The 11,546-nt window shown below is 30.5% G+C and overlaps 1 protein-coding gene across 1 annotated transcript in view; it reads right to left on the bottom strand.

Annotated features, from left to right (window-relative positions):
- Nucleotides 1–11,546, bottom strand: part of nfkb1 (nuclear factor of kappa light polypeptide gene enhancer in B-cells 1) — a 1,201,612-nt gene that overhangs the window by 949,813 nt on the left and 240,253 nt on the right. The gene's annotated exons all lie outside the window — the stretch shown is intronic.

Genomic DNA, 11,546 nt, shown 5'->3' with positions numbered 1-11,546 from the left:
ATTATTTTTGGATATATGACTTATCATTTATATTTTACTTTATTACTTCATGTGTTTTGTTGAAGAATTTTGTGAGTTGGGTTTATGTTTTTAATTTCTTTATTTTGTTGAAGCTGGTCATGCACTCACTGTAATCTGAAATATTTTTTTCGACATACTATACTATGATGTTTTATGACATACCTTTTTTGACTTTTTTCGACGTAATATACTGACTTTTTTTACTTTGTTTTGACGTACTATATGACATTTTTTATTTCGACATACTATACTATGACTTTTTTCGACATACTATATGACTTTATGAAATTTTTTTTTCGACATATGACTTTTTATACTTTTTTTCAACATAATATACTATGACTTTTTTTCGACATACCATACTTTTTTGACTTTTTTCTACTATACTATGACTTTTCATAAGTTTTTTCGCCATCAGGACAGCAGTAAATCTCTTTTCAGGGTGTTGTCCTCTACCATTGGATGGATCGAGTGCCAAGAAGTTGGGACCAGCCTGTGCACCAATCAGGAAACGCCAAAGTTTAAACCACGGCTGCCTCCCGCCTTAGTATTAACCAATCACAATAGCCTGCACATTTTCATGTATTCAGCTTTGACTTTTGAACTGCATTCTTTTTGGGGCGAGGAGAGACAGTAACAGAGCTCTGCTGACTGTGGCTTCTCAAACCGGAACAATCCTTGTATACAAGTTGCTATTATTATTATTATTATTATTATTCCAGCTTTAATAAACCACCTTAAATGAGAGAAGTTGTTTGTCTTCTGTCCTAACTGACCAAGCTGGACCGCGTCACTACACTATCACTTTTTATGACATTTTTCGACATACTATAATATAACTTATGACATTTTTTACATACTATACTATGACTTTTTGAAAAACATTTTCACATACTATAATATGACTATTTATGACATTTTTCAACATAATATATTATGGCTAATTTGAAATTTTTTTCGACCTACTATACTATGACTTTTTTTTAATTTCGACATACTATGACTTTTTATGACATTTTTTGACTTTTTTTCGACATACTATACTGACTTTTTTGACTGTTTCGACATTTGACTTTTTACTGTTTTTTCGACATACTATAATGACTTTTTATGACATTTTTCGACATATTATACTATGACTTTTTATACTTTGTTTTGACATAATACACTGACTTTTTTATTTCGACATACTATACTATGACTTTTTTGACATTTTATTCGACATTTGACTTTTTATAAATTCTTTCAACATAAATTTTTTCAAGACAATTCTTTTACTGTTTTTTCGACATACTATAATATGACTTTTTATGACTTTTTTACATACTAGTATAGTATGTAAAAAAAGTCATAGTCATAGTATATGACCTTTTAAAAAAACATTTTCACATACTATATGACTTTTTTTGACTGTTTTCGACATACTATATTATGAGTAATTTAACTTTTTTTTCGACCTACTATACTATGACTTTTTTTATTTCGACCTACTATACTATGACTTTTTATACATTTTTTCGACATACTATACTATGACTTCTATGACTTTTTTTTATTTCGACATACTGTGACTTTTTATGACATTTTTCGACATACTATACTGACTTTTTTGACGTTTTTGTCGACATTTGACTTTTTATAAATTTTTTCAACATACTATACCTTAATTCTTTTACTGTTTTTCCGACATACGACTGACTTTTTTGACTTTTTTTTCGAAATACTACACTATGACTTTTTATGATATTTTTTTTACATACTATGATTTTTGACTTTTTTTTGACATATGACTTTTTATAAAAAAATTTCAAATTACTATACTTTGACTTTTTTTTAAATTCGACATACTATATTATGAGTTTTTGGACTTTTTTTGACATGACTTTTTATACATTTTTTTCAAATTACTATACTATGACTTTTTTTTGACATACTATACTATTATGTTTTACATTTTTTCGACATATACTATGACTTTATGACATTTTTCGACATACTATACTATGATCTTTTCTGACGTTTTTTCGACATTTGACTTTTTATGAAAGTTTTCAACATACTATACTGTGACTTTTTTACATTTTTTCAACATAATATACTATGACTTTTTTGACATACTATACTATGACTTTTTAAAAAAACATTTTGACATACGACTTTTTACGACATTTTTCGACATACTATAATATGACTTTTTTTACTTTTTTTGACATACTATACTATTACTTTTTACATTTTTTCGACATATATATATATATATATATATATATACTATGACCTTTGTGACGTTTTTTTCGACAAATACTATGACTTTTTATGACATTTTTCGACATACTATACTATGATCTTTTTTGACGTTTTTTCGACATTTTACTTTTTATAAATTTTTTCAACATACTATAATATGACTTTTTAAAAAACATTTTGACATACTATAATATGACTTTTTTTGACTGTTTTCGACATACTATATTATGACTAATTTTACTTTATTCGACCTACTATACTATGACTTTTTATTTCGACATACTGTATATGACTTTTTATAAATTTTTTCGACATATTGTACTGACTTTTTTATTGTTTTTTCAACATACACTTCATGACACTTTATGACATTTTTCGACATATACTATGACTTTTGATTTTGTTTTGACATTTGACTTTTTATAAATTTTTTCGACATACTATACCTTAATTTTGTTACTGTTTTTTTGACATACTATAATATGACTTTTTATGAAAGTTTTCGACATACTATACTATGACTTTATTTTACTTTTTTTCGACATAAGACTTTTTATACTTTTTTTCAACATAATATACTATGACTTTTTTGACTTTTTTGGATATACTATGTGTAACGGGCACGCATTGTCTTTAACAGTTTCATACCAGGATGGATGCACGTCCATTAACCCTTGTATGTTCTGCGTTGTGTTCTATGTTGTGCTGAGTGAAGGAAGGACCCGGACCACGACCAGCTGCTGGTTGCTCTTTTAATGAAGGCAGAACGGTGGCTTTATCTGTACAAATCAACAGAAAACACATAAGACTCTGTAACATGCAGTCTCCTCCACACAGCACACAGGTCTCAAGCTCCTCCTCTCAGCTAGTCTGGGCGGACTGCACATACATACATGACTGATTAAACTTTTAGTATTAACAGCAAAAATATTTTTAAATAAAAATGTGAAAATAAATTATAAAATGCTCGATGTATTTAACATGAATTTCTTTTACATTCTTAATACAATCAGTGTAAACACATGTAAACAATATGCCAGATGAATTATAATGAACATTATGCACATACCTGTACAAATCAACAGAAAACACATACGGCTCTGTAACATGCAGTCTTCTCCACACAGCACACAGATAAACATACAGAAGACCCTGTAGACTAGCATGTGGAAACATGTCTACTTTAAAACTCGCAAAAAGTCTGTTTACAAGGTTTATATTCAATGGACACATTAACTCCATGTTCACAACCTAGAAACTAACATTTATACATGCATAAAACAAGGTTTGCATTGTTCAAAAACCGAAATAAATGTTTAAAAATGACGAGAAAAATAATACATTACCTCCTCTCAGCTAGTCTGGCGGACTGAGAGAAGCACCTGAATGACGGCCCAAGGCCTGCGACCTCTTAAAGTGACAGTACAGGTATTAACACCTTGGTCTGAATATAACATTCAGGTGTAAATATAGGCAATAAAACGCATCTTAAACATATAGAAAACAATAGTCATCAGGATTTGGTGAAATTTCAACCGTAAAAGTAAAGATATAATTTCAACCCGGTTACATATGCTATGACTTTTTTTCGACATACTTTACTATGACTTCTCATAAGTTTTTTCGCCATCAGGACAGCAGTAAATCTCTTTTCAGGGTGTTGTCCTCTACCATTGGATGGATCGAGTGCCAAGAAGCTGGGACCAGCCTGTGCACCAATCAGGAAACGCCAAAGTTTAAACCACGGCTGCCTCCCGCCTTAGTATTAACCAATCACAATAGCCTGCACATTTTCATGTATTCAGCTTTGACTTTTGAACTGCATTCTTTTTGGGGCGAGGAGAGACAGTAACAGAGCTCTGCTGACTGTGGCTTCTCAAACCGGAACAATCCTTGTATACAAGTTGCTATTATTATTATTATTATTATTCCAGCTTTAATAAACCACCTTAAATGAGAGAAGTTGTTTGTCTTCTGTCCTAACTGACCAAGCTGGACCGCGTCACTACACTATCACTTTTTATGACATTTTTCAACATACTATAATATGACTTTTTTTACTTTGTTTTGACATACTATACAATGACTTTTTATAAATGTTTTTGACTTTTTTTCGACATACTATACTATGACTTTTTATACTTTGTTTTGACATAATACACTATTTTTATTTCGACATACTAAAATATGACTTTTTATGACATTTTTCAACATACTATATTATGACTAATTTTACTTTTTTCGACCTACTATACTATGACTTTTTTTTATTTCGACATACTATACTATGACTTTTTTGACTGTTTTTTCAACATTCTATACTATGATGTTTTATGACATACTTTTTTTGACTTTTTTCGACATATACTGACTTTTTTTACTTTGTTTTGACGTACTATATTATGACATTTTTTATTTCGACATACTATACTATGACTTTTTATGACATTTATCGACATATACACTGACTTTTTATACTTTTTTTCAACATAATATACTATGACTTTTTTTCGACATACCATACTTTGACTTTTTTGACTTTTTTCTACTATACTATGACTTTTCATAAGTTTTGTCGACATCGGGACAGCAGTAAATCTCTTTTCAGGGTGTTGTCCTCTACCATTGGATGGATCCAGTGTACTATACTATGACTTTTTTTACTTTTTTTCGACACGACTTTTAAAAATAATTTTCAACATACTATACTATGACTGTTTATGAAACTTTTCGACATATGATCTTTTTTGACGTTTTTTCGACATGACTTTTTATAAATTTTTTCGATATACTATACCTTAATTCTTTTACTGTTTTTTCGACATACTATAATGACTTTTTTTGACATTTTTCAACATATTATATTATGACTAATTTGACATTTTTTTCGACCTACTATACTATGATTTTTTTTTTATTTCGACATACTATAATATGACTTTTTTTACTTTGTTTTGACATACTATATAATGACTTTTTATAAATTTTTTCGACATACTATACTGAATTTTTTTGACCTACTATACTGACTTTTTTTTAATTTCGACATACTATATTATGACTTTTTATAAATTTTTTCGACATACTATACAGACTTTTTTGACTGTTTTTTCAACATACTATACTATGACTTTCTTTGACATACTATACTATTACTTTTTATGTATTTTTTTCGACATATACTATGACTTTTTTTACTGTTTTCGATATACTATACTATGACTTTTTTTTAATTTCGACATACTATACTATGACTTTTTTTGACATACTATACTATGACTTTTTACATTTTTTTGACATATATATACTATGACTTTTGTGATGTTTTTTCGACAAATACTGACTTTTTATGACATTTTTCAACATACTATACTATGACTTTTTTTCGACACGACTTTTAAAAATAATTTTCAACATACTATACTATGACTGTTTATGAAACTTTTCGACATATGACCTTTTTTGACGTTTTTTCGACATTTGACTTTTTATAAATTTTTTCCATATACTATACCTTAATTCTTTTACTGTTTTTTCAACATACTATAATATGACTTTTTTTTGACATTTTTCAACATATTATATTATGACTAATTTGACTTTTTTTTCGACCTACTATACTACGACTTTTTTTTTATTTCGACATACTATACTATGACTTTTTAAAAAACATTTTCACATACTATAATATGACTTTTTTTTTTTACTTTTTTCAACGCACTATACTATGAATTTATGACATTTTTCAACATATTATATTATGACTAATTTGACATTTTTTTTCGACCTACTATACTATGACTTTTTTTTTATTTCGACATACTATAATATGACTTTTTTTACTTTGTTTTGACATACTATAATATGACTTTTTATACATTTTTCCGACATACTATACTGAATTTTTTTTAATTTCGACATACTATGACTTTTTATAAATTTTTTCGACATACTATACTGACTTTTTTGACTGTTTTTTCAACATCCTATACTATGACTTTCTTTGACATACTATACTATTACTTTTTATGTATTTTTTTCGACATATACTATGACTTTTTTTTACTGTTTTCGATATACTATACTATGACTTTTTATGACATTTTTCGACATACTATAATATGACTTTTTTTGACTTTGTTTCAACATACTATACTATGACTTTTTATGACATTATTCGACATACTATATACTTTTTTCGACATACTATACAATTACTTTTTTGACTTTATTTTGACATACTATACTATGACTTTTTTTATTTCGACATGATACTTTTTATACAATTTTTTCAACATTATACTATGACTTTTTTTTGACATACTATACATTACTTTTTACATTTTTTCAACATTATACTATGACTTTTTTTTGACATACTATACATTACTTTTTACATTTTTTCGACATATACTATGACTTTTGTGAAGTTTTTTCGACAAATACTATGACTTTTTATGACATTTTTCGACACGACATTTTATAAATTTTTTCAACATACTATACTATGACTTTTACTGTTTTTTCGACATACTATTCTATGACTTTTTATGACATTTTTCAACATACTATAATATGACTTTTTATACTTTGTTTTGACATAATACACTGATTTTTTTTATTTCAACATACTATACTATGACTTTTGACTTTTTTTCGACACATTTTATAAATTTTTTCAACATACTATAATATGACTTTTTATGACATTTTTTGACATACTATACTATTTTTTTAACTTTTTTTCAACATATGACTTTTTATACATTTTTTCAACATTGCCATGACTTTTTTCGACATTATACTATGACTTTTTTGACTTTTTTTCGACACAACTTTTTATAAATTTTTTCAACATAGTAGACTATGACTTTTACTGTTTTTTCGACATACTATAATATGACTTTTTATGAAATTTTCTGACATACTATACTATGACCTTTTTATACTTTTTTTCGACATACTATACTATGACTTTGGATGACATTTTTTCGACATACTGACTTTTTTTTATTTCGACATACTATGACTTTTTTTATACTACGACTTTTTATAATTTTTTTGACTTTTTTTCGACATACTATACTATGACTTTTTCTGACATTTTCCGACATATACTTTGACTTTTTATGACTTTTTAAACTTTTTTTCGACACAACTTTTTATAATTTTTTTCAACATACTATATAATATGACTTTTTATGAAATTTTTCAACATAATATACTATGACTTTTTTTCGACATACCATACTTTGACTTTTTTGACATACTATACTATGACCTTTTTTTTAAACTTTTTTTCGACATATGACTTTTTATACTTTTTTTCGACATACTATATGACTTTTTTTTTTAACTTTGTTTTGACATATTATACTACGACTTTTTATAATTTTTTTCAACATTTTTTTTTTGACTCTTTTCTCAACATACTATACTATATTATACTATACTACGTTTTATGAAATTTTGCGACATATTATACTATGACTTTTTAATGACATTTTTCGACATATGCTATGACTTTTTTGACGTTTTTTAGACATCTGACTTTTCATAAGTTTTTTCGCCATCGGGACAGCAGTAAATCTCTTTTCAGGGTGTTGTCCTCTACCATTGGATGGATCCAGTGCCAAGAAGCTGGGACCAGCCTGTGCACCAATCAGGAAACGGCTGCCTCCCGCCTTAGTATTAACCAATCACAATAGCCTGCACATTTTCATGTATTCAGCTTTGACTTTTGAACTGCATTCTTTTTGGGGCGAGGAGAGACAGTAACAGAGCTCTGCTGACTGTGGCTTCTCAAACCAGAACAATCCTTGTATACAAGTTGCTATTATTATTATTATTATTATTATTATTCCAGCTTTAATAAACCACCTTAAATGAGAGAAGTTGTTTGTCTTCTGTCCTAACTGACCAAGCTGGACCGCGTCACTACACTATCACTTTTTATGACATTTTTCGACATACTATAATATGACTTTTATGACATTTTTTACATACTATACTATGACTTTTTTTCAACATACTAAACTATAACTTTTTTTTTTACTTTTTTCCAGGGCTGTCAGCATTAACGCATTAATGCTGATTAAGGGTTGAGTATAACGCGTTAATTTTTTTTAATCGCATGCCTCCATTTATTAATTTATTCCACTTCCCTGGGCTTGGCGTGGTCCTAACAGGCTACTATTTTGACCCTTTGCAGCACCGTTACTGATCATCAAGCTGCCACTTCCTCCTAACACATCCTGCTGCTGCTGCTGCAGCATGATGGAGAAACACAGCAGCAATAACTCTGAATGGAGATTTTGATTTTCAGAAACTCCTGGACGGCTCGTAGACAAGTCAAAGCCATATGCACGTTGTGTAAAGCTGAATTAAAATATCACTGAAGCACGTCAAGCTGGAGCTACCAGCTATGAGCTAGTTAACGTGACTCAGGTTGATGCTAGCAGGCTCAGGCTAAGCAGTATTTTGGAGAGTGCTACTCGCCGACGTGTTGATGAAACAAAATCCCAAAAAATGACTACAGCTCTTGCGAAACAGGTGGCAACTAACTGCAGACCTGTCAGCATCATAGAGGACTCGGGTCTTAAAGACGTACTACGGTTGGCGTGTTCTGACCCGTCGAGGGGGACAGCAGCCCCACACAGCCTGTAGGACACGGAGGAAGCAGCCACACTGGAACTGCTGCAGAGTGCAAACACTGTCTCATTAACCGGTGATCACTGGACGTCAGTGAGGAATCAGCATTATTTAGGAGTTACTAAACACTATACTGACTCTAGTAAGGATAGGGATTTTTAGTTTTTTAGTTAGGTACTTGGAGGAATTGTGCAATAATGACAGATTCACACATTTTTCTTTTGTTTACAGTAAATAAATAATTACAAATCTTAAAATCAAGTTCATAAAGTAACTTTCTTTGCATTCATTTGATTCCCAATCAAGATACACTGGTAAGAATGGCTTTCCATTGTTAATTGTTATTGTTAATATAACTGTTCTGAAATGCAAAATAATACAATTTTAATCATGTGATAAAACATGCGATTAATCGCGATTAACTATAGAACTTCAGAGATTAATCGCGATTAAAAAAATAGTTTGACAGCCCTTCTTTTTTCGACAAACTATACTGACTTTTTATACGTTTTTTCGACATGCTATGCTATGCCTTTTTTATGACTTTTTCGACATACTATACTATGACTTCTTATACATTTTTTCGACATACTATGACTTTTTACTAAAGTAGCGGGCTGAACAGGGAACTGGATGAGAGACGGTCAGTTTAAAGTGGCAGTGTTACTTTGTAATATTCACATTATTCACGTTATTTTTCTTTTATGCAACTTAGCACACTCATTTACTTTTTAACTCATTTACAACAGTTAACAGTCAGTTTCACTGGAACTCTTTCCTATATCACTTTTTGATGGAAACCTGCATAAAACCAGATTAAAAGACAAAGAAACGACACACACACACACACAGTTCAGCTCTTCACTGTATTTTCACCTCGTACATTTACACTCTGGTTCCCTCCACCAGTTCCACTGCATTCATTTTAAGGCACATTGAAGGTGATTCATTCACGTATTAACAGAATTATGAAGATTTTTGGTCTGCAGATAAACACACAAACCTGTCAGCAACAGCAACATCAAATACATTCCACACACACACGTGTGTATATATATATATATATATATATATATATATATATATATATATATATATATATTTATATATATATATATTTATATATATATATATATTTATATATATATATATATATATTTATATATTTATATATATATATTTATATATTTATATATATATATATATATATATATATATATATATAAATCTGGGGATATTTTGGTCCAATCTGGATCAATAATGAGATGCAGCTGTTTCCACTGTAAAGTCTTTGGTAGCAGCAGCTCTGATAAGGACACTTGGGAGATACAATCGATCATTATGATTAGCAGGGTTTCCCCCAGCGTATCCTAAGCCTACGCCTCTGGGAATTATCTTCTCATGGATTTTAAAGACCTTTTAAAACTGCAGTTACAGTCGGGCGGCTTGAGTGGAAAGTTAAGATCAAATCAGACCAAGTTTTACGACAAGACGAGTTGAGACTGGAGTTGAGACCGTCGGTTCAGACCGCTGCAACCTTCTTAAACTATTTGGTCTCTTTGAGAATCTTTGGTCTGAACTGGGCTTCAGTTAAAGTCCTATTTTCAAATCTCCAGTTAGCTTTTATCGCTGACTTAATGTAAGCTCACGCCTCTGGAAATTATATAAACTTAAGCTCAGTTCAGACCTAAATGTCTTCTCTTCCAACGGCCTCTTCTCCTTCTGGAAGAAGAGGAAGCAGCAACTTCAGCTCTCAACACAGAGGCTGGAAAGTCCAGTTCAGACCCAAGATTAGACCAGACAGACAGACAGACAAGTTCTCTCACAGACAGACAGACAAGTTCTCTCACAGACAGACAGACAGACAGAGATTAGACCAGACAAGTTGACGTTTGCCCCCCTCCCCCCACACACACACACACTCGATGATTTTAACAAGTTTTTGTTAACTTTTTATCCCTTTTTCCGACATGTATTTCCCCCTGACGTTAGTCGCCTTTTTAGACGTTTTTGTGACTTTAGTCTCCGTTCTGCAGCGTTCTGAAGGATGTTCATCCCTTCTGAGGAGACTCATCTAACGGGAGTTGTAGCGGCGGATGAACACAGACCTCCAGGTGCTGGAGACGTTCATCTGGAGGTACGGCAGAACAGACACAACATCTGCTGACTTTCTCTTAAAGTTACCGAGCTGGCTTGGTCGGCACAATGCTGAACAAGACCAAATGTTCCAATCATCTTTTGAAAACACAGAGCGAGAGGGTCAAAGTTTAAGATGAAAACATGGACAACAGCCACAAATAAGCTCATGGGTGTATGGAGTCTCACGAAAAGGCCAAAAATGGAGGGGGAAAAGCAAACGTTTTGGTGACTAAACCGTTGATTGATTTACAAAAATGTCAGAAAAAGCTACAAAAATGTCAGAAAAATCAACAAAAATGTCAGAAAAAACAACAAAAATGTCAGAAAAAGCTACAAAAATGTCAGAAAAAACAACAAAAATGTCAGAAAAAGCTACAAAAATGTCAGAAAAAGCTACAAAAATGTCAGAAAAAACAACAAAAATGTCAGAAAAAGCTACAAAAATGTCAGAAAAAACAACAAAAATGTCAGAAAAATCAACAAAAATG

The sequence above is a fragment of the Sander lucioperca genome, chromosome 1 (assembly GCF_008315115.2).
Source record: "Sander lucioperca isolate FBNREF2018 chromosome 1, SLUC_FBN_1.2, whole genome shotgun sequence".
Lineage (NCBI taxonomy): Eukaryota > Metazoa > Chordata > Actinopteri > Perciformes > Percidae > Sander > Sander lucioperca.
The sequence above is the reverse complement of the archived record's forward strand: the minus strand, read 5'-3'. Positions and strand labels throughout refer to the sequence as shown.